Raw genomic sequence first — 23062 nt, 5'->3', positions numbered from 1 at the left:
TAGGCTATTGTGGACATTGTTGCTATAAACACTGGGGTGCATTTACCCCTTCGGATTACTACATTTGTTTTTTGGGGGTAAATACGCAGTGGTGCAATTGCTGGGTCATAGGGTAGTCTATTTTCAACTTTTTGAGGAACCTCCATACTGTTTTCAGAGTGGCTGCACCAGCTTGCCTTCCCACCAACAGTGTAGGAGGGTTCCCCTTTCTCCACATCTTCACCAGCCCCTGTCATTTTCTGACTTGTTAGTTTTAGCCATTCTGACCGGGGTGAGGTGGTATCTCATTGAGGTTTTGATTTGTATTTCCCTGATGCCGAGTGATGTTGAGTATTTTTTTATGTGTCTGTTGGCCATTTGGGTGTCTTCTTTGCTGAAATGTCTGTTCATGTCTTTTGCCCATTTCTTGATTGGATTCTTTGTTTTTTGGGTGTTGAGTTTGATCAGTTCTTTATAGATTTTGGATACTAGCCCTTTATCTGATATATCATTTGCAAATGTCTTCTCACATTCTGTCTGTTGTCTCTTGGTGTTGACTGTTTCCGTTGCTGTGCAAAAGCTTTTGATATTGATGAATTCCCAGTACTTCATTTTTTTGCCCTTGCTTCTCTTGCCTCTGGTGATGTTTCTAGGAAGAAGTCGCTGCAGCTGAGGTCAAAGAGGTTGCTGCCTGTGTTCTCAAGGATTTTGATGGGTTTCTGTCTCACATTTAGGTTTTTCGTCCATTTTGAGTCTATTTTTGAGTATGGTATAAGGAAATGGTCCAGTTTCATTCTTGTGCATGTGGCTGTCCAATTTTCCCAGCACCATTTGTTGAAGAGACTGTCTTTTGTCCATTGGACATTCTTTCCTGCTTTGTCAAAGATTAGTTAACCATAGAATTGAGGGTCCATAACTGAACTCTCTGTTCTGTTCCATTGATCTATGTGTCTGTTTTTGTGCCAGTACCATACTGTCTTGATGTTTACAGTTTTTAATAGAGCTTGAAGTCTGGAATTGTGATGCCACCAGCTTTGGATTTCTTTTTCAACATTCCTCTTGTTATTTGGGGTCTTTTCTGTTTCCATATAAATTTTAGGATTATTTGTTCCATTTCTATGAAAAAAGTTGATGGTATTTTGATAGGGATTGCATTAAATGTGTGGATTGCTCTAGGTAGCTTAGACATTTTCACAATATTTGTTCTTCCACTCCATGAGGGTGGAACATTTTTCCATTTCTTTGTGTCTTCCTCAACTTCTTTCATGAGTACTTAATAGTTCTCTGACTACAGCTTCTTTGCCTCTTTGGTTAGATTTATTCCTAGGTATCTTATGGTTTTCAGTGCAATTGTAAATGGGATCGACTCCTTAATTTCTCTTTCTTCTGTCTTGGTGCTGGTATATAGAAATGCAACTGATTTTATATCCTGCCACTTTACTGAATTTCTGTATGAGTTCTAGCAGTTTGGGGGTAGAGTCTTTTGGGTTTTCCATATAAGGTATTCTATCATTTGCAAAGAGTGAAGATTTGACTTCTTCTTTGCTGATTCAGATGTCTTTTATTTCTTTTTGTTGTCTGATTACTGTTACTAGGACTTTGAGTACTATGTTGAATAGCAGTGGTGATAGTGGACATCCCTGCTGTGTTCTGACCTTAGGGGAAAAGCTCTCAGTTTTTCCCCCATTGAGAATGATATTCACTATGGGTTTTTCCATAGATGACTTTTTTTTTTTTTTTAATTTTTTATTTTTTATAAACATATATTTTTATCCCCAGGGGTACAGGTCTGTGAATCACCAGGTTTACACACTTCACAGCACTCACCAAATCACATACCCTCCCCAGTGTCCATAATCCCACCCCCTTCTCCCAAACCCCCTCCCCCCGGCAACCCTCAGTTTGTTGTGAGATTAAGAATCACTTATGGTTTGTCTCCCTCCCAATCCCATCTTGTTTCATTTATTCTTCTACCCACTTAAGCCTCCATGTTGCATCACCACTTCCTCATATCAGGGAGATCATATGATAGTTGTCTTTCTCTGCTTGACTTATTTCGCCATAGATGACTTTTATGATAGTGTGGTATGTACCCTCTGTCCCTACACTGTGAAGAGTTTTAATCAAGAAAGGATACTGTACTTAGTCAAATGCTTTTTCTGTATCCATTGAGAGTATCATATGGTTCTTGTTCTTTCTTTTATTAATGTATTGCCTCAACATTGATTTGCGGATGTTGAAACAACCTTGCAGCCCAGGAGTAAATCCCACTTGGTTGTGGTAAATAATCCTTTTATTATACTGTTGGTTCAATCCTATTGGTTAGTATTTTGGTGAGAATTTTTGCATCCATGTTCATCAGGGATATTGGTCTGTAATTCTCCTTTTAGATGGGGTCTTTGTCTGGTTTTGGGATCAAGTAATGCTGGCCTCATAAAATGAGTTTGGAAGTTTTCCTTCCATCTCTATTTTTTTGAACAGTTTCAGGAGAATACGTATTAATTCTTCCTTAAATGTTTGATAGAATTCCCCTGGGAAGCCATCTGGCCCTGGGCTCTTGTTTGTTGGGATATTTTTAATTACGGCTTCAGGGCCCCTGGGTGGCCCCTGGGTTAAGCCGCTGCCTTCGGCTCAGGTCATGATCCCAGGGTCCTGGGATTGAGTCCCGCATCTCTCTCTCTGCCTGCCTCTCTGCCTGCTTGTGATCTCTCTCTCTCTCTCTCTGTCAAATAAATAAATAAATAAAATCTTAAAAAAAAAAAAATTACAGCTTCAATCTCCTTACCAGTTATGGGTCTGTTCAGGTTTTCTATTTCTTCCTGGTTCAGTTGTGGTAGTTTATATGTCTCTAGGAATGCATTCATTTCTTCCAGAATTTGCTGGCATATAATTGCTCACAATATGTTCTTATAATTGTTTGTATTTCTTTGGTATTGGTTATGATCTCCTCTTTCATTCATGATTTTATTAATTTGGGTCCTTTCTCTTTTCTTTTTGATAAGTCTGGCCAGGGGTTTATTAATCTTACTAATTCTTTCAAAGAACCAGCTCCTACTTCCATTGATCTGTTATGCTGTTCTTTTGGTTTCTATTTCATTGATTTCTTCTCTGATCTTAATAATTTCTCTTCTCCTGCTGGATTTAGGCTTTATTTGCTGTTCTTTCTGCAGCTTCTTTAGGTGTAGCATTAGATCGATTATTTGAGACCTTTTTTGTTTCTTGTAAAAGGCTTGTATTGCTGTATACTTTCCTCTCAGGACTGCCTTTTCTGTATCCCAATGATTTTGAACAGTTGTGTTTTCATTTTCATTTGTTTCCATGAGCAATGGCAGAATAATTCTTTAATTTCCTGATTGACTCATTCATTCTTCAGTAGGATGCTCTTTAGCTTCCATGTATTTGAGTTTTTCCCAACTTTCTTCTTGTGATTGAGTTCTAGTTTCAAAGCACTGTGGTCCGAAAATATGCAGGGAATGATCCTAGTCTTTGGTACCGGTTGAGACCTGATTTGTGGTCTAAGATGTGATCTATTCTGGAGACTGTTCCATGTGCACTGGAGAAGAATGTGTATTCTGTTGTTTTGGGATGGAATGTGCTGAATATTTCTGTGATGTCCATCTGGTTCAGTGTGTCATTTAAAGCCTTTATGTCCTTGTTGATCTTTTATTTAGATGATCAGTCCATTTCAGTGAAGGGGTTGTTAAAACTCCTACTATTATTCTATTATTGTTGATGTGTTTCTTTGATGTTGTTATTAATTGGCTGCTCCCATATTAGGGGCATAAATATTTTAAAATTGTTAGATCTTCTTGTTGGATATATCCTTTAAGTAAGATATATTGTTCTTCCTCATCTCTTATTATAGTCTTTGGTTTAAAACGTAATTTGTCTGATACAAGGATTGCCACCCCAGCTTCCTTTTGATGTCCATTAGCATGGTAAATGGTTTTCCACCCACTCACTTTAAATCTGGAGGTGTCTTTGGGTCTAAAATGAGTTTCTTACAGACAGAATATTGGTGGGTCTTGTTTTTTTTTTATCTGTTCTGAATCCCTGTGTCTTTTGATTGGGTCGTTTAGCCCATTTACATTCAGGGTAACTATTGAAAGATATGAATTTAGTACCATTGTATTGCCTGTAAGGTGACTGTTATTGTATATTGTCTCTTTTCCTTTCTGATCTGTGTTACTTTTAGGCTCTCTTTTGGTTTAGAGGACCCGTTTCATTATTTGCTGTAGGTTTGGTTTGGTGTTTGCAAATTCTTTCAGGCTTTGTTTGTCCAGGAAGCTTTTTATCTCTCCTATTTTCAGTGACAACCTAGCTGGATATAGTATTCTTGGCTTCATATTTTTCTCACTTAGTGCTCTGAATATATCATGCCAGTCCTTTCTAGCATGCCAGGTCTCTGTGGATAAGTCTCCTGTCAGTGTAATGTTTCTAGTGTTGTAGGTTACAGACTTCTTGTCCCAAGCTGCTTTCAGGATTTTCTTTTTGTCTCTGAGACTTGTAAATTTTACCATTAAATAATGGGTGTTGGCCTATTTTTATTGATTTTGAGGTGGAGGTTCTCTGTGCCTCCTGGATTTTGATGCCTGTTTCCTTCCCCAAATTAGGGAAGTTCTCTGCTATAATTTGCTCCAAAATACCTTCTGGCCCTCTCTCTCTCTTCTTTTTCTGGGATCCCAATTATTCTAATATTGTTTCATCTTATGGTATTGCTTATCTCTCACATTCTCCCTTCGTGATCCAGTAGTTGTTTATCTCTGTCTCAGCTTCTTTATTCTCCATCCTTTGGTCTTTTATGTCACTAATTCTCTCTTCTGCCTCATTTATTGTAGCAGTTAGAGCCTCCATTTTTTTATTGTACCTTGTTAATAGCCTTTTTGATTGTGACTTGGTTAGATTTAAGTTCTTTCATTTCTCCAGAAAGGGATTCTCTAGAATCATATATGCTTTTTTCAAGCCTGGCTAGTATCTTTATAATCATCATTCTGACTCTAGTTCTGACATCTTGCAAATGTCCATATTGATTAGGTCCCTGGCAGGTGGTACCCTCTCTTGTTCTTTTTCTTTTTGAAGGGAGTTTTTCCGTTTTGTCATTTTGTTCAAAGAGGAATAATGAATGAGAGAATAAAATGCTAAAAGGGTAAACAACGACCCCAGAGAACTATACACTAAAGAAATCAGAAGAGACCCGAAACTGGAGGTGGGCAAAAAAGAATATGATCAGGCTGCTGAATAGAACAGAGCCACACAGTAGATTTTGGGTGTATTTTGTTTAGAAAAAACTGCCTCCCAAAATTTTAAAGAGAAACTTATATTTATGTACACACACACACACACAAATAAGGATAAATATGATGAAGGGATGGAATATGAATGTAATGATGAAAGTTTTTAAAATATTTAAGAAAGGAATTGATAAGGAGTTGGTTGAAAAAATAAAGACAAAAAAATTTTTTTTTAAGATTTTATTTATTTATTTGACAGAGAGAAATCACAAGTAGATGGAGAGGCAGGCAGAGAGAGAGAGAGAGGGAAGCAGGCTCCCTGCTGAGCAGAGAGCCCAATGCGGGACTCGATCCCAGGACCCGGAGATCATGACCTGAGCCGAAGGCAGCGGCCCAACCCACTGAGCCACCCAGGCGCCCAAAGACAAAAATTTTAAAAAGAGGAGGGAATCTAATTAGGCAGGAGACTAGAACAAAGTCATACACTAGATTTAGGGTATATTTTGGTCTCTTAAGAGAAACTGTATCTCAATATTTTAAAGAAAACCTTATATATAGACAATAAAAAGGTTAAATACAATGAAGGGATAGAATATGAGTATAAAAATGAAAATTAGAAAAGATTTTTAAAAAGGAATTGATTAGATAAGATGTTGGCTGAAAAGGGAAAGAAGAAAAATTTAAAAAATAGAAAAAGATAAAGAAAAATTTAAAAACTAACTTTGAAAGACTAAAGAGTCACGAGGAAAAGCTTTGAATTCTATGTGCTGTATTCCCCTTTGCTGCACTGGAGTTTTGCAGTTCTAATTGATCAGTAAACTTAGTCTTGGCTTTTTGTTCTTATTGATCTTCTGGGGGAGGAGCCGTTGATGGCACAGACTTCTAAAAGTTCTGATTTTGTTCTTTGCTGCTTATCAGTATCACTTGCCGGTAGTTGGCTGATGGAGACTCCCATTACCCCCTTCTTCCCCTGTGGTCTGTCTTCCCAGATAACACCTTGGATTCACTTCTCTGTGTATCCGACCTTCCAGAAAGTGGTTGGTTTTCTGTTCATAGAATTGCTGCTATCCTTGTCTTCCATCTCCTCTTGAGTTTGTAGGTGTTTGGAATGGTTTGATATCTAGGTGAATTCCTGGGACCAGTTGAAATTTATGTCTCCTACTCCTTGTCATCTTGCTTCTCCTCTCCTGTTTTTCAAATTTGTAGTTTCAATGTGTAGTCTGTATCAACAATGCAGTAATCTTGGTAATGAGGGTTAAATAGGTCAATTGTCCTCTCGATGCAGTGAGTATTTTATTAGCGCCAGTGTACCATCATAGCTGCATCTAATGAGGACTGAGCTAATCATCTTCTCTGTATTTTACTGTTGGTACTAGTTGTGAAAAGTACATACCCATAACTTACTGCTAAGACAATGACAGGTAATGATTAACTGCATGATACATTCCAGTTTGAAACTGTCTGAGCAATTATTTTTTATTGTGTTAAAGACGTTTTTAGTAAGCTTAGTGGCATAGTAACTTGTTGCCTCAGATGCTCTTTGATTACTTGAGAAACACTGTAAAAAAGACATTTTCTCCAACAAGAACTATTTCCAGCATAGTGAAATATAGAATATTTTCAAATGAATTCCCAGGTGATGTTGTTCGTCTAATCTACCTCAGTTCTGGGAAGCCCGGCTCAGAGGTAAACAAGGTGGTTTAGTCTATTCAGGCTGCTAGTAACAGAACACAATAGACTGGGTTGCTTATAAGCAACAGAAATTTATTTTTCACAGTTCTGGAGGCTGTCGAGTCCAAGGTCAAGGTATTGGCAGATTTGGTATTTGGTAGACTGTTCTTCGTGATTCATAGATGTAGGCTGTTTTCTTGCTATATTTTCACAAAGCAGAAGGAGCAACAGAGCTCTCCAAGGTCTCTTTTAAAAAGGCACTAATCCTATACATGACTTGAATAACCTCCCTAAACTTCCACATCCAAATACCATCACATGGCAGGAATAGGTTTCAACATACGAATTAGGGAGGACACAAGCATTCAGTCTGTAGCACAAAGGCCATCTTCCATTGGGAATAGAATGTTAAAAGTGCTTTATATCACAGCTCACTGGTTTAGCAGCAAATACCCAACCTCTTTCCCCAGAGCTGATATCGCTCTTCCTCTGTAGTCCTTTCCTTTTGGCCAGCAGCTTAGCTAGCTTAAGTTGTAGACATTTCATCTTGGTTCTCTTGCAAACTTTTATGCATTCTGGGCTTAGCCCTATCTCCTCCCAAATTTAACCTCCTCTCCAAGGACCCCTGTGCCCTTGATCTCCTTGGAGTTTGCTATAACTCCCTACTTGGTTAATTGTGGTAGCAACAGTGGTGGTCCTTGTAATTGGGAGGTTTATTATGTACTAAGTATGGTGTAAGTGGTATGTTTTATCTCATTTAATCATCACAACTACCCCATTAGGCAAACACCATTAATGTTTTCATTTTACAAATAAAGAACTGAAAACCAAGGCTTAGAGAGCTTAAAGTAACTTGCTTAAGTGATAAAGTCAGGATTTCAACCCAGGTGCCTCTCACTCCAGTTTTGGCTCTTAACTACTATAGTTAATTATGATAGCTCTCTTTTTTTTTTTTTTAAGATTCTATTTATTTATTTGACAGAGAGAGATCACAAGTAGGCAGAGAGGCAGGCAGAGAGAGAGAGGAGGAAGCAGACTCCCTGCCGAGCAGAGAGCCCGATGCGGGACTCGATTCCAGGACCCTGAGATCATGACCTGAGCCGAAGGCAGCGGCTTAACCCACTGAGCCACCCAGGCGCCCCTTATAATAGCTCTCAATTCAAGAGGGATTCTGCTTCCCAGGGGACATTTGGCGATACTTGGAGACATTCTTGGTTCTCACAACTGGGAGGGCAGTGCTACTGGCCTCTGGCAGATAGAGGCAATGGATGCCACTCAACATCCCACATGAACAGGATGATACCCTCCATAACAGAATTATCTACCCCAAAAGGTCAGTAGAGCAAGATCAAGAAACCTACTCTACTGCAGTGGTTCTCAAGGTATGGTCACTGATTCAGCAGAGAGCATCGCCTGGGAACTTGTTAAGAGTGTAAATTTTGCCCCACTCCTAGACCTACTGAATTAGAAACTGCTGTGGCAAGGCCTAGCCATCTGTGTTTTCACAAGCCCTCAGTTAACTGTGATGTGTATAAAAGTTCTCAAAATGACTGCTCTACTCTACCATCTTGTTCAGACATCTTGTATAGTAGCTGTCCCTTAACTTTTATCTTAGCTGAAGGAGCTTTTCTGAGTGGCAGTTTTTCCTTCTCTGAAGAGAAGGAATTGTTTTCCTCCTCAGGCCCCAGTGCTTAATGCCATTACATTGTTGAATTGTTTAACTGTATCCCAGATCTGTGAAAACCCAGGGTGATGCTTATAGACCTTAGCTAAAGTGGGTCTCATTTTTTATTTGTGCACCGTGGTCCATGCCATCAGAGCCTACCTTGACTTACCACTTAGAGAGGAATGGCGTCAAATATACCACCCAAACATAAGGTCAGCTAGAAATGTTTAGGGAAAGGGGCAGAATCATCATAGAAACCAGTTGAATAAAGCTAGGGAGGCCCAGTAAGTTCAAAGATTTTAATTACAGGTAGCAGAGAAGCTAAGAAAAATTCTCTGGGAAAAGGTTGGTTAAAAAGGTTAAAAGGTTAGTTCAAAAAACACATTGACTTTGGGAGGGCACATACCAATGTGCACATACCAATGAACAGTCTTTGTTCCTTTGCATCCTTGCTGTCTGGTTATGTCCCCTCTTACTTTGTTATCTATCCGTCTTTGACACCTTTTCCTCTCAGCCCTGTTACTGACATCAGCTTGAGCAACTTTGGTTGATACCATGTTGATGACACTAGTCATCAACTAGTGCTGGTCTGACTCAGGTCTGTATGGGAAACCCACTACTGTGTTAACTTCTATGACTGGGTATGGTCACAATTTGGACCTGGTTATCCAGGGCCAGTTCCTTCTCTAAAGTCATAAGTTTCAAGCTACTCCTTTTCTATAGCCTCCTAGTTTTCAATTCTCATATTCCTACTGTACCCTGTTTTTTAAGGCTGCTGCTTCTATCCTTTTTCTTCTGGGCCACTGTTTCCCCGCTTAGTTGCTCAAAATCTTTGTAAGTAAAGAATTGAATGGTCAAGTTAGTATGCTGCATATTATATCCTCCTACTGGGAATAGTTCTAAGGAGTCTTATAGTAAAGAAACCTGCTTAGTTTTGGTTAAACATTTTTCCCAAACTTATTTACAAACAGGACCCTTTTCTGTGTAACAACTTGTGATTTCCCTTGTAGTTAGTATTCCATGGAACACACCTTGCAAAACAGTGTTGGCTCTCTCCTGCCTTTCTCTTCCTGCCGAGCCTGGTAACTGTCATCTATTTTTTCATCTGATTATCATTGATCTTTAGTATCTGGTAGTTTCCAACTCTGATAGCATCTGGCTACCTGTTTCCTTTCCTCTTAACTGAAAAAAAGGAGGGAAGGAGGCGGTGAAAGCAAGAAATAAATAATAAAATTTTCTTGATAGGCTTTACTGAGAGTTCCTGTTGTTGAATCTTAACTTAGCCTTTGGTTCTTTTTGCTGTCTTGAATATATTTTTCCTCATTGATCTTTGGTTGCGAACTTGCACAATGTTTTCTAATCTTCACATGCACTCTACTGTCCATCTGTTCCTACTTCACACCTCGGAGAGTTTGGAGACCATCTAAAAGGTAAAATTTTTTAGTTCCTTTATTTTAGATTTTCATTATTATTTATTCATCTTTTGTTATCTCAAAGGAAAACTAGTTTTATTCCGCCCTTAAATTCAGCAAGTCCAAAATAGAATTATACTTGAGGATACAGATGTCACTCTATCTTTTCTGGCCTCACTCTTCTCGCAAAGGGCAGGTTAACTTTTGCTCATCCTTTAGTGTCCAGCCTAGCTGTCACTTCTGTTATGGACTTTTCCTTGTTAATCTCCCTTAGTTTTCCTTGAAGGAGGCTGTGATTTAATTTGTTTTTTGTTATGTTCCTATCACTTAACGTAGTGCCAAGAGCTTTAAATACCACTTAATGCTGAGGCATACTTGGATCTTTATCTTCAGCTCTTTTTCTCTGTCAGCTTCTTATATTAAGACACCATAATTTTACTTCCTAAACACTTCTTGAGCCTCACCTCTATTTCTACTATATTGGTCTAATCCATGCTGTCTTTATGACTCAGATGGTATATGGCACCAGTCATCCAGCTGACCCCTGTGTTCAGTGTTGCTCCCTTCAAATCCATCCCTCGTGCTGCACACACACAGTGAGCTCTCTGAAGTATATATCTTCAAATCTCATGTGGCACCTCATCTGTTTTCAACTCTCCTGGGTGATATTTATGGTATTCCATGGCCTTGCCTCTGCCACTTCTCCAGCATCATTTCTTGCCACTGCCCTGCTCCAGACCTGATATCCTAATGACTGTTGCTTATGATTCCCTGGCATGCTGTTTGCTTGCTCTTAATCCACCTCTCCAGACTGAGCAGTCTTTATTTCCTCCAAGAACTCTTTCCTCTCTTCCCAGAGAGGACAGTAGTTTTATCTACTAAAAACTCCTCTCAGTGCTGATAGTAGTACCTCCATGAACTTGCTGCATAACACATGATCTGTCCATAAAATGTCTGCATTCTTTATGAGGCTGAGCTTCTCCAGGGCATCTTAGTGTTTTCTGGCTTATGGCTGCTGCCCAGTACATGTTTCTTGAACTAAATTCAAGATACTCAAAAAGAGTAGGTTAACACACAAATGTGGGTCTTAAGCCACAGTTTCTTAACGGAAGATTTAGGATGATATATTTGTGTAAAATGCTACTTGACCATTTGAGAGTGTCGGTTGGTATCAGAAAAAGTGAGGCCAGCACACACAGTCCTTATGGTTATTTATAGGACATTTTTACCCTAAAAGGTAGTGAATTTCTAGAGGACAGAGACCTTGCATTGTCTGCCTTTATTCCTTACAGTGCTCCATGTGATGTCCTAGACAAAGTGAGTGCTCCGTAGGTGCTTGAACTAAATAAAGAGCAACATACTATTAGAGTTTGGTATCAAGTAGAGGCAGGCTTCTGGGCTCTTCTCTTTTTTGGATTTCTGAGCTCAGCTAATCCACAGTCCAAGGACCCATTTACCTTTTTATTCTCTACATGTAAGAAAAGAATGAATGCCCCAGGTGATAATTAAGTCTGAACACTTAATCCACTTTATTTGATGTACCTAAATGTTACGGCAGTTGTCAAATATCTTCAGTTTTATATAGGTTATAAAGCCAGTATTATTTTAAAAGGAATATTTTAAAAGGAACCTTTTCAAACTTCTCTGTATTCTAAAATGAATTGCAGTTACCAAAAGTAGCTCAGTGCAGTTGAATTAAATTAGTTGCACTTAAAAATCCCCAAATAAAGAGGTACAGATTTAGTCATATATATATTTGTTCCATCCAGTTCTACATATGTCTGGAAACTTTTGAATCTTCCATCGACTGCTTTGGTGACTTTCTCTGCAGTGGAGTAGTAGTAGCAAATAGGGCTGGATCTGTATTGTCCAAACAGTAGCCAAAGCCATATGTGGCTATTTAAAGTGAAATAAAATTTGAAATTCAGTTGCTCAGTGCTCAAAATATTGCACTGGCCATATTTCAAATACTTAGTCAATACATGTGCTAGGAAGTTTTCTTCTGTACTGGATGAGATCATCTCTCAGGTTCCTTCTGTGTTGGACATCTTGCTGGTCTTGCTGCCGGAAAGCCACTGCTGGACTGATATTTTTCATAGGGAGCTTCAGAGATTTCTTAACATTCTTTGATCACATTTTGATTTTTACTACATTGGCTATTGCCTGAAATAACTGAGTTTTTGGGTAGAGCGTGGTCAGTTTTTTTCAAAAGATATTTTCATTGTGATAGTATTTGTTTTCTACTACCTTTTTTTTTTCCCCAAAGAATCTGCCACTAGGGGGTGCCCTCAAACCTTTTGGGAAAATTAAGTGTGTTTCAGCCTTGTTAATAGGAGTGAAGCGTAGACCAATGATACTGATTTTTTAATTCATGCTGTATAATTTGGGAATTAAATTAAGAATTAGGCACCATAATATGTATGCACATTACTTTGTTTATATAGCAAATTATTTTTCTAGTGTATGTGAGAGGCTGTCTTTGAACTATCTTAAAAGTTACTTAAAAATAATTTTAAAATATTAATTACAGTTCAATAATATTCTCATTAAATTTAAAAGTATAAACTGTAGTAAAAGATTGAAGTTACTACTCACATTTCTTGAATGAATTAAGTTCATCTTACTTCCAGGACTAAAAAACTTATATTACCATTAGCTATTTCTCTGAAATCTTGTCATGTTCAGTTTGATTGCCTGACTATAAAAGATGGATAATAATGTGATTCTATGGTATTGAAAATATCTGTTGGCATATATGTAATAGCGTTGTGGATTGGTGGTGTTTGCTAACGTGATTGATGGATATGGCCATGTAGTCATACGGTAATAGGATTGAGAGATGAGAAAGACCTATCAGAGCATCTTGTGCTACTGTGGGATTGTTCCCTAAAGGATAATCATTTACCATAACAGTATTGAGAAGTAAATTCTCCTTTGGAGACAGGATAGTGAGGATGCGTTATTATGCTTTGTCCTAAGATAATACTCGGTGCATTTTATTATTAGCATGGAAAAATATTGTCATTATCAGTAAATACTGTTTAGAGAAGAGCTTCCTTCATGTTTCGTAAACCTATACGATTTTATTTGTGTATAATCTAATGATATCTGTGTAGCAGATAGTGTGACAGTTGTTTAGAGGCATAGTTTTTTTTTAAAGAACTAGGTGAAGATGTTCCTTGTAAATTGCTTGTGTTCCCAGATTAGTTGTTAATTATTTCAGTTTAGGCGTACATGATGGTGAAGTTTCCATCTACAAAAGCCTGTGAAATTTAAGGCATTGGTGGCTGGTTTTCTGGATGAAGAGAGAAACTAGTGCAGAGTTGTGTCACGAGCCACAGAACAGTGATTGGGAGAGGCTAGAAATGGAATTGTGAGGACCATCCAGGAGAGCCCTTTCTCATCTCCTTCCTTATTTCTCTTGCCTAATAGGAGCCTAATAGGAATAGGGCTAACAGGAGCTTGGCTGTGGGCATGGAGATGTACAATAAAATTAGAATCCACTGCTTGCACTCTTTTTCCTCTGTTGCTGACAACCAGTGATGGGGAAGAAGAGGAAATGGCTGTAGCAGCCTGATTTACCCCATATTAAACAACTATCGAATTACTCTAATGACAGGTACAGGTTATTTCCAGTGTAAGTTGCAAGATAAATACTTTGAAGCCTCTTTTGTACTATCCCTAAGTAATTTCAAATGCTTATAATGAGCTGTGATTTTTATCAGTGATTCCCAGATTCAAAGTCATAGCACTTTGAAAATTCATACAGTAGCTCTTAATAGCTCTTTGAAGAGGAAAACCAAACCAAAGCAAAGATAAGAGAGGGGCAGGGTGGCTTCCCAGCACAGTCCTTTTCCCTGCTACCAACACTGACCCCTGTTAGCACTCAGCCTTTCATATCACCTTGTTCTCCACAACATTCATTTTGTACCTCTTTTGATGCCTTAAGATAAAAATTTTAGACAGTCTTAATTAGGTGCACAAAATAGTTCACTAATTTCTGAAATATGCTTTCTTAAATATGAAAATGTTAGGCTAGCTATTTCCTGAAAACCAGCTGGGCTTTATTAAAATTTGGGGAACATTCTTATTGAAGCCGTAATTGTCATGGATGATACACATGAGAGATCACCCTGTGGTTGGCCTGTCAGACTTGCACGAGCCTTCAGAAATTAAGGGGGAGTGAGTGAGTTTGTTTTCTTGTAAGCTGTCACATTCTTCTTTTCAAAGTGTCAGCCTGAGTCACGCATAAATAAATGTTAGAAAGATTCACCTTCTCCAGTTGGGTTTTTTTACCCTTACATAATTTAATGCTATAATTGGTTTTTTTCTTTCTAACATTTAATTTTGTAGTCTAAAAACATGCCTGAAGAATAAGTGGGACTGAAAGATCTTGATAATTCTGACTTGTGTTATTTCTTTTGAATTTTTTAAAGATTTTATATATTTATTTTTAGAGAGAGAGAGAGTGGGAGGAGGGGCAGAGGGATAGGGAGAGTGAGTCCCAAGCCGACTCCATGCTGAGCGTAGAGCCCAACACAGGGTTCCATTGCATAACACTGAGATCACAACCTGAGCCGAAACCAAAGAGTCTGCTGCTTAACTGCCACTTGTGTGCCTCCTTTTTAAATTTTTGAAGTATGAACCTACCTTTTTGGTTTGGGATCCCATTAAGTTTTAAGTATATTATAGAAAGCTTACCCCATATGCAGTTTAATTTACTTTTCCTTAAAAAGAAAAAAAAAACAACAAGGAAAAGAAAAAAGGAAAGAAACTCTAATATCTGCCCTAAGTAGTGGTGATTTTCATAGGAAGTAGAGAGGTGGAAGAGGATGAGCTTTGTAAAATTACCTATAATAGAAAATTTAAGTTAATTGAACAAGTATTTATTAGAATGTCACATATGAATATCACTGTTCTAGGCATAGTGAATCAACATAAATTTTGTTTTTAGTATTTATTTATTTATTTAAGAGTGAGCAAGCATATGAATGAGTGGGCAGAGGGAGAAACGGACTTCCTGCTCAGCAGGGATGTGGGGCTTAATCCCAGGACCCCATGATCATGACCTGAGCTGAAGGCAGATAGATGCCTAACCAATTGAGCCACCCAGGTGCCCCCATAAATCTTGTCTTAAAGGAACTTCTAGTAAGCACTCGTAGGCATATCCATAAATAACTACAGTATAAAGCAGGAATTCTTAAGTGTCTTGTGAAAAAAAGTACAGATAAATTGGAGGAGGGAAAGTTAACCTTCTAGTTGGCAAATCAAATCGTTTAGACTTTGAAACAACATGTTGTTTGAGCAAGACATCAGAAGGTTAGGTAAGTTTTAAAGTTGAGTGGGAAAGATACTGTAGGTGTAGCACAAATTGTATCTGTGGCAGGACAGGTAGGTGCTCAAGAAGAGTAAATTGCGGAGTTGCCAGTATGTAAAATGCACAGAAGGTGATGCATATGTGTGCTAAAGAAGACTAGACAAGCATCTAAGGCCAGATAGTTGGTTATTAGTTCAAAGAATTATACTGTATTGTAAAGGCAGTAAAAAGCCATTGAAAGCTTTCAAGTGGAGCTGGGACACACCAGGGTGTACTTGTGTGGAAACTGAAGGTGGGCCAGCAGTAGGGCAGCAGTTAGATTGCTGTAGCACTTTTGGGGAGATTAGATGAAGGGCTGAGTCAGGGGAGCTTAGTAGTAGTGATTAAGAGGAGGTAACGAGTATGTTAAGTTCCTGCTGAATCAGTCAGTAGGACTTGGCAGTAATTGATGTGGGGGTGATGAAGGAAGGAGGAGGCTCAATTCAGAAAGGTGGTGAATTATTGGCCCATTAGATTATTATTACTATTGTTATTACTTTGCATTTGTATGTGGGGCTTTAGAATTCATAAAACACCATTACCTCTGAACCTTCATAACTCTGTAAGTTAAACAGAGTTAGAATTATCCTTATTACAGATAAGGAAATAAAGAATTCGGGAATTTTTTGTTAATACAGGGAGTAAATGCAGATCTGCGCCTCTTACTATAGTCTTCCAGTATCTTGGCCAGTGCTCCATTCTCTAAAACCTGGTAAGCAAAGGCTTGGCATCTAGTCTTAACTTATGCCATTAAGTGTGAGTGTGGGAAACTGCTTTACCTCCTTTAAACTGTAGTTTCTTTAGATGTCCTTATGCTTTCTATTTTTCAGGGATACTTTCAAGGTAAAATGTAATGTTTTTATTTTCATTAACTCTTTATTCAGCAAATAATAGTGAGTACTGAATACTGTGCTTAGTATGGGAATGCAAGATATCAGAGATACAATCCCTGCTGTTGCAGTGTTTCACAGATTGGAGGAGAGGAGACAGACATAAGTGGTTAAGTTACTATAATAAGCTGTAATAAGTGCTGCAGTACAGGTGTGTACATTTGACAATAGAGTCACAGAGGAAGGAGCAATTAGGAAAATCAGGGAAATGTGAACTAAGTCTTGACCCATATTTAGTCATTAAACTGTAGTAAAATGTTAAGGCAGAGGGTAAAATATGTATCATCATCATAATAGTAGCTATTATTTGTCAAAAGTTTCTAAAGCCAAGGAACCCCAAGGATTGCTAGTAGCTACCAAAATTAGGAAGACACTTGGAAAGATTCTTCCCTAGAGCTTTCAGAGGGAGGATAACCCTGCCAGCATCTTGATTTTAGACTTCTAGCCTCCCAAACTATGAGAGAATGAATTTTTGTTATTTCAGGCCACAGTTTGTGGTACTTCATTATAGCATCCTAAGGAAGCTAATGTAGTACTGACATAAGAATCAAATTGTGGTGAACACTGAGTGACATATAGAATTGTTGAATCATTGTATTATACATCTGAAACTAATATAATATTGTTTGTTAATTATACTAAAATAAAAACAAAATGAAACAAAGAATCAAATTGATCTGTGGGAAACCAAGAAAACCCAGAAATAGACCCAGGATTACAGAATCATTTGATTTTCAACAAAGATGCTAAAGAAATCTAGTGCGAGAAAGAAATGTCTTTTTAACAAATGGTGCTGGAGGAACTGGATATACATATGGGGGGAAAATGAACTTCAGCTCTTCCCACACAGCATACATAGAAAATAATTCTAAATACAAAAGCTAAAACCATGAAGCTTTTGGGAGAAAGTGTCTTTGTCGTTTAGGGAAAGATTTCATAGGACATGAAAACATTAGCCATAAAAGAAAAAAAATTAATACTCATCATCTAAGTACATTAAGAAAATGAGTAGAGAAACTAAAGACACGGATAAAATATTTTCTGAAAGTTTCTCTAACAAGGGACTTGTATTTAGAATATATAAATAACTATAATTAAAAGTTAAAAAGACAAACAGCCTTATTAAAAAAAATGAGCAAAAGAATTTAAAAGACATCACAAAGAAAGGCATATAAATGACCAAGTAGCACATTAAAAAGTGCTCAGTATCATTTGTCATTGGGGAAATGCCAATGAAAATTGAAATGAAATATTAGTACACAAACACTAGAAAGGCTGAAACTAAAATGACCAAGTGTAGGTATAGATATGGAGCAACTGGAACTCTCATACTTTGTTGTTGGAGTGTGCAGTGGTACTACTACATTGGGGAAAGATCTGGCAGTTCTTTAGAAAACTAAACATTTATCTACCCTATGATCCATTAATTCATTAATTCTGTTTTTTGTTTTTTATTGTTTTTTTTTTGTTTGTTTTGTGTGTGTGTGTGTGTGTGTGTGTGTGTGTGTGTGTGTTTAAGAGAGAGGAGGGACTGGAAGGGAGAGAGGGAGAGAGAGAATCTTAAGCAGGCTCCATGCCCAGTACAGAGCCCAAAGTTGGCTCAATCCCACAACCCTGAGACCATGACCTGAGCTTAACTGACTGAGCCACCCAGGTGCTCCTAATTCTGTTCCTTTCTATACCCAAGAAAAATAAGAGTGTAAGTGTGAGAAAAGTCCTGTATTTATAGAAGAATGTTATAGCATCTTTATCTAATAGCCAAAACCTAGAAATAGACCTGTTGTCTATCAACAGGAGAATGAATAAACAAATTGTGGTGTATTCATACAATGGGATAAAATAATAAAAGGGAACAAAATCACTGATAAAATATAGATATATCTCAAAAATACCGTGTTAAGAAAAAAAAAAACCTTGCATAAAACAGTACAGGTCCTTTGTTTACAATACATAAAGTTTTATAAGAGGCAGAACTAATCTGTAATAGGACAAATTTAGGACAATGGTATCCCTTAGGTGTGGGAGCAGGAGTTTCCTGGGAAGGGGCATGAGAGAACTTTTAAGGTTTTTTTTTTTTTTTTTTTTTTAAGATTTTATTTATTTGACAGAGATCTCAAGTAGGCGGAGAGGCAGGCAGAGAAAGAGAGAGGAGGAAGCAGGCTCTCCGCAGAGCGGAGAGCCTGATGCGGGGCTTGATCCCAGGACCCTGAGATCATGACCTGAGCTGAAGGCAGAGGCTTTAACCCACTGAGCCACCCAAGCGCCATTTTTTTTTTTTTTTTTTTTGTAAAGATTTTGTTTATTTTTGAGAGAAAGAGAAATCACAAGTAGGCAAAGTGGCAGGCAGAGGAAGAGGGAGAAGCAGGCTCCCTGCTGATCACAGAGCCTGATGGGGGACTCAATTCCAGGACCCTGGACTCACGACTCAAGCCAAAGGCAGACGCTTAACTGACTGACACACCCAGGTGCCTGAGAGAACTCTTAAGGTTTTGATGATGTCCTGTATCTTGATAGGGGTCTAGATTTGCAGGTATATACATTTGTAAAAAAATTTGTTGAATGGTAATATGCCACTTAAGTATACCACTTAAGATTAGTATATTTCATTGAATTTAAATTTTACCTCAAAAGAAAAAAACTAAATAAATATTAAATTAAATATTAAGGTATAATTGTTAAAATGCAGGCTGAAGTGATAAATGTACAGATGTACCCAATTACTTCAAAGTGAATTTAAAAATGGATTGATGGATGGGTACATATGTGACAAAAGTAAATATAGAAAGATGTGATTTAATTATAGAAACTACCAAGTATATGGTATTAGTGTATAGTTATTTTAACTTTGCTGTATTTTTTGAAAGTTTCATACAATGTTGAGAAAAATAATTACTATTGATAGGGAATCATACATCTAGTAACATCATTCTGTTACATGGAAAGACATCTGTGTCTTTCTCTTAAGACAGAAAATCAAGTTCGAATAAAGTATAGTATACCATTTAGTTAAATATTAACATAACAAAATTGAGTAGTTATTTTAATTTTAGGATCATAGGATTGTGACTTTTTTTCCTCTTCAGATTTTGGGGTGTGAGGTACTTTTTTTTGAAAAATAATATAATAAAATTTAATAGTCTAGACCTTGTATATAAAGGGTTTTTTTTTTTTTGAAAATTTTTATTAAAAGAGATTAGTAGTAACTTCAAAGTTTTACTGTGCTCTAACTAGGTTTATATCAATAATAATGGAATGACTTAACGTGTTTATTATATTCATTGATTTGTGACTGGTCACTTTTTTAAAGTTCTGAACTATTTGAAGAAGTAGATCAGTGGCAACTTCCTCTTTTAGTAAAATGATAGTAGTTTTCTGATTTTATCAGCTACAGATTGCACTTACTCTCTCAAAGTTCAGAAGTCATTATTTATTTAATACTTTCTCTATGCCAGACACTGTACTTAGTCATAATGAATATATCTGTAGTAATAGAGCACAGTTCATAGATTTAGTTTTAGTTGGTGAAGTATTCTAAGAAAGAAGAAATAAATAAACATCTCTTCCTTTGCATGCTTCTAGAGATTTAAAACATTCATAATGAGGGGCGCCTGGATGGCTCAGTGGGTTAAACCCTCTGCCTTCAGCTCAGGTCATGATCTCAGAGTCCCAGGATCGAGCCCTGCATCGGGCTCTCTGCTCCGCGGAGAGCCTGCTTCCTCCTCTCCCTCTGCCTGCTCTGCCTCTCTGTCAAATAAATAAATAAAATCTTAAAAAAAAAAAAAAAAAAAAAAAAGGAGGAGGGCGCCTGGGTGGCTCAGTGGGCTAAAGCCTCTGCCTTCAGCTCGAGTCATGGTCCCGGGGTCCTGGGATCAAGCCCTGCATCAGGCTCTGTGCTCAGCAGGGAGCCTGCTTCCTCCTCTCTCTATGTCTGCCTCTCTGCCTACTTGTGATCTCTGTCTGTCAAATAAATAAATAAAATCTTAAAAAAAAAAAACCATTCATAATGTTTTGACATTTGGCAAATCAGTTACTCTTTTTAAGTAGTTCATCCATGTTTCTGTCTGCTAAAGGAAGAAAGAAAGATAACCTTTCTACAGTCACTGTGATGAGCTTTTAGTATGACCCAGGACAGTTCTTCAGGGTTAGGCCTAACCTATGGGTAGGGGTGGCAGTCACAGAAAGAGCATAGGGCTTTCTGCTGGAGGTCAGTGATCATGTCTGTTACTGTTTACGGTTCTGTCTTCATTCCTGGTACAGTGTCTGGTACATAATAAATACTCAAAATACTTGTTTACTGATGAGTTGAATTAGCAAACAGATTTATAGTTTAAAAAGAAGAAATGAACAAAATGGCATTACAATTTTGAAACTCCTTATGTCAATTCTGAATGAGACATACACTTTACACATACATAGGCTTTATGGGACTGGAATAAAAATACAATATACACACAAGTATACACATGCAGAAACACCTGCTACATAAAGTTATGTATGCAGACAATCCAATAGAGAGCAGGGCTTTACTTGTGAGAAAATTTAATGAAACTCTCCTTTTATTGTCTTAGGTTTATTTTCCTTATAATCATCATTGCCATTATTATAAATAAACATAATAGATGCTTTATTATAAATAAACATTAATTCTGTTCTTCAAGGTTCTTACTACTCTGGAAGTAAAGAAATGACTTACTTTTTTTTTTTTAAGAAATAACTTACATTTTAAAAACCTTTTATCATTTATATCTTGGTTTGCACTGTATAGGTTAATATTAAATAATAATTTATAAAAGGTAACATTTGCATAAAAATACTAATATGTGAGAAAGCTAAAGATCATAATAGCATTTTAAATTATGCATTCTATTTTTTTAAAGATTTTATTTATTTATTAGAGAGATGGAGAGAGAGCACAAGTAGGCAAAACGCAGGCAGAGGGAGAGTGAGAAGCAAGCTCGCCGCTGAGCAGGGAGCCCAATGTGGGACTCGATTCTAGGACCCTGGGATCATGACTCGAGCCAGAGGCAGCTGCTTAACTGACTGAGCCACTCAGGTGCCCCATAAATTATGCATTCTATCTCAAACAGTAGTTGGGTTGGTTATGTTCTCGAATGATACTTTTTATGTTCTCATTTGTGTTTCCAAAGCAGCATTTAGACATAGCTCTGAAGTGTTGACAGTTGTGAAGAAGTCCAGTGCAGTAACATTTTATCAGATAAATAAGTGATATTTTAAAGCTTGTGACTGTCAGCAAAGCACGGCAGCAAGTACTTGGTCTGTCAATTTTATTTTTTATTTTATTTATTTTTTTATTTTTTTAAAGATTTTATTTATTTATTTGACAGAGAGAAATCACAAGTAGGCAGAGAGGCAGGCAGAGAGAGAGAGAGGAGGAAGCAGGCTCCCTGCTGAGCAGAGAGCCCGACGCGGGACTCGATCCCAGGACCCTGAGATCATGACCTGAGCCGAAGGCAGCGGCTTAACCACTGAGCCACCCAGGCGCCCTGGTCTGTCAATTTTAAAAGACAAGGATAGGTATCCAAAAGAGAAGCTGTCAGTCCATTTAGACATATAAAGGTTAAATGTCTTTAGGTTAAAATATTTGGGTAGACATTTCACCCTGTCCATTCTACTAAATGTAGTTAAAACCCTGGATACTATATAAACATAAGAACACTCTGAATGGTAGAGAAAATACTGTCCAGCTATGGTCTGTGGGGCCCTAGAAATGTACAGTAGAGGTCTGCTTGAACTCTCACCTCCACCCAGTGGCACAAGATGTCTTCCCCACTCCTCACAAGTAGGGGGCCTGAGTTTCTACTCTGAACTGGCAGTAATGAGTTAGCTCTTGCTTTCCTCTGTTACAGAAGGCGTGCTAAAACAAGATTTAAATAACATAATACCCAAGATACCCAGGTTCCAATAAAAGATGACTCATCACCAAGAATCAGGAAAATCTGTGTTGAAATGAGAAAACAATCTGTGGACCTCAACCCCAACCATAAAACAGCTTTTAGAATTATGTGACACGATTTTCAAGGAGCCGTCACAAAAGGCTTCAATGAGCTATTACAAGTCTGCTAAAAATGATGAAAAAATAGTTTCAGGAAAGAAATAGTAACTATAAGGTAAAACCAAATGGAAATTTTAGAACTGAAAAATACAGTAACTGAAATTTTTAAAGAAGTGCTATGAATGAGCTCAATGAAGAAATGGGATGACAGAAGAAAGAAATGGTGAACTTGAAAGAGGACAACAGAATTACTCATTTTGAACAATACAAAGAAAATAGACTGGCAAAAAGAAAAAAACCCCAAAAAACAGTTTAAGGACCTTTGGTGCTACTAATAAAAGATCTAACACTGTCCTAATTTGGAGAGGGAGCTTAAGCATAGGTTGGATGTTAGCATATTGATATGATAATTCTTAGTGTTAGAAATTCTCTATAAAACCAGAGTAAATGTAAATTGTTACTTTTTCTATTTACAGACATACCTTGTGCACCTTCAGATAGACGAATGAAGGTTCCTTAATTCCAGTTTATAGCAAAGAAAGTCTGTAGGTTTGTGAAGAGTCTGTATCCTCATTAATCCCTTTCAAATAGAGAAGTGGGGAGAGTAGTGGAGTAGAGGTGGGAACACTTGGGTTCTAGTTTTGATTTAGTTGCTAATTGACCTTCTCAAGCTAGGATAATAAGGTAACCTCCTTGGCCTCAGTTTTCTTTCCTAAGAATCAGACTGGGTTATAAATGAGACCTCCTTTAGTTCAAATGTAATTTTAAGTTGATAAATGTTTTACTTTAATCCTGACTTAACAATTTCTAAATGGTTAATTGGTTAATTCCAAATTGGTTAATT

General features: G+C 37.5%; 1 protein-coding gene across 3 annotated transcripts in view; it reads left to right on the top strand.

Annotated features, from left to right (window-relative positions):
• Positions 1 to 23062, top strand: part of PARG (poly(ADP-ribose) glycohydrolase) — a 122452-nt gene that overhangs the window by 31294 nt on the left and 68096 nt on the right. The window lies entirely within an intron of this gene.

The sequence above is a fragment of the Mustela nigripes genome, chromosome 4, assembly GCF_022355385.1.
Source record: "Mustela nigripes isolate SB6536 chromosome 4, MUSNIG.SB6536, whole genome shotgun sequence".
NCBI lineage: Eukaryota > Metazoa > Chordata > Mammalia > Carnivora > Mustelidae > Mustela > Mustela nigripes.
The sequence above is the reverse complement of the archived record's forward strand: the minus strand, read 5'-3'. Positions and strand labels throughout refer to the sequence as shown.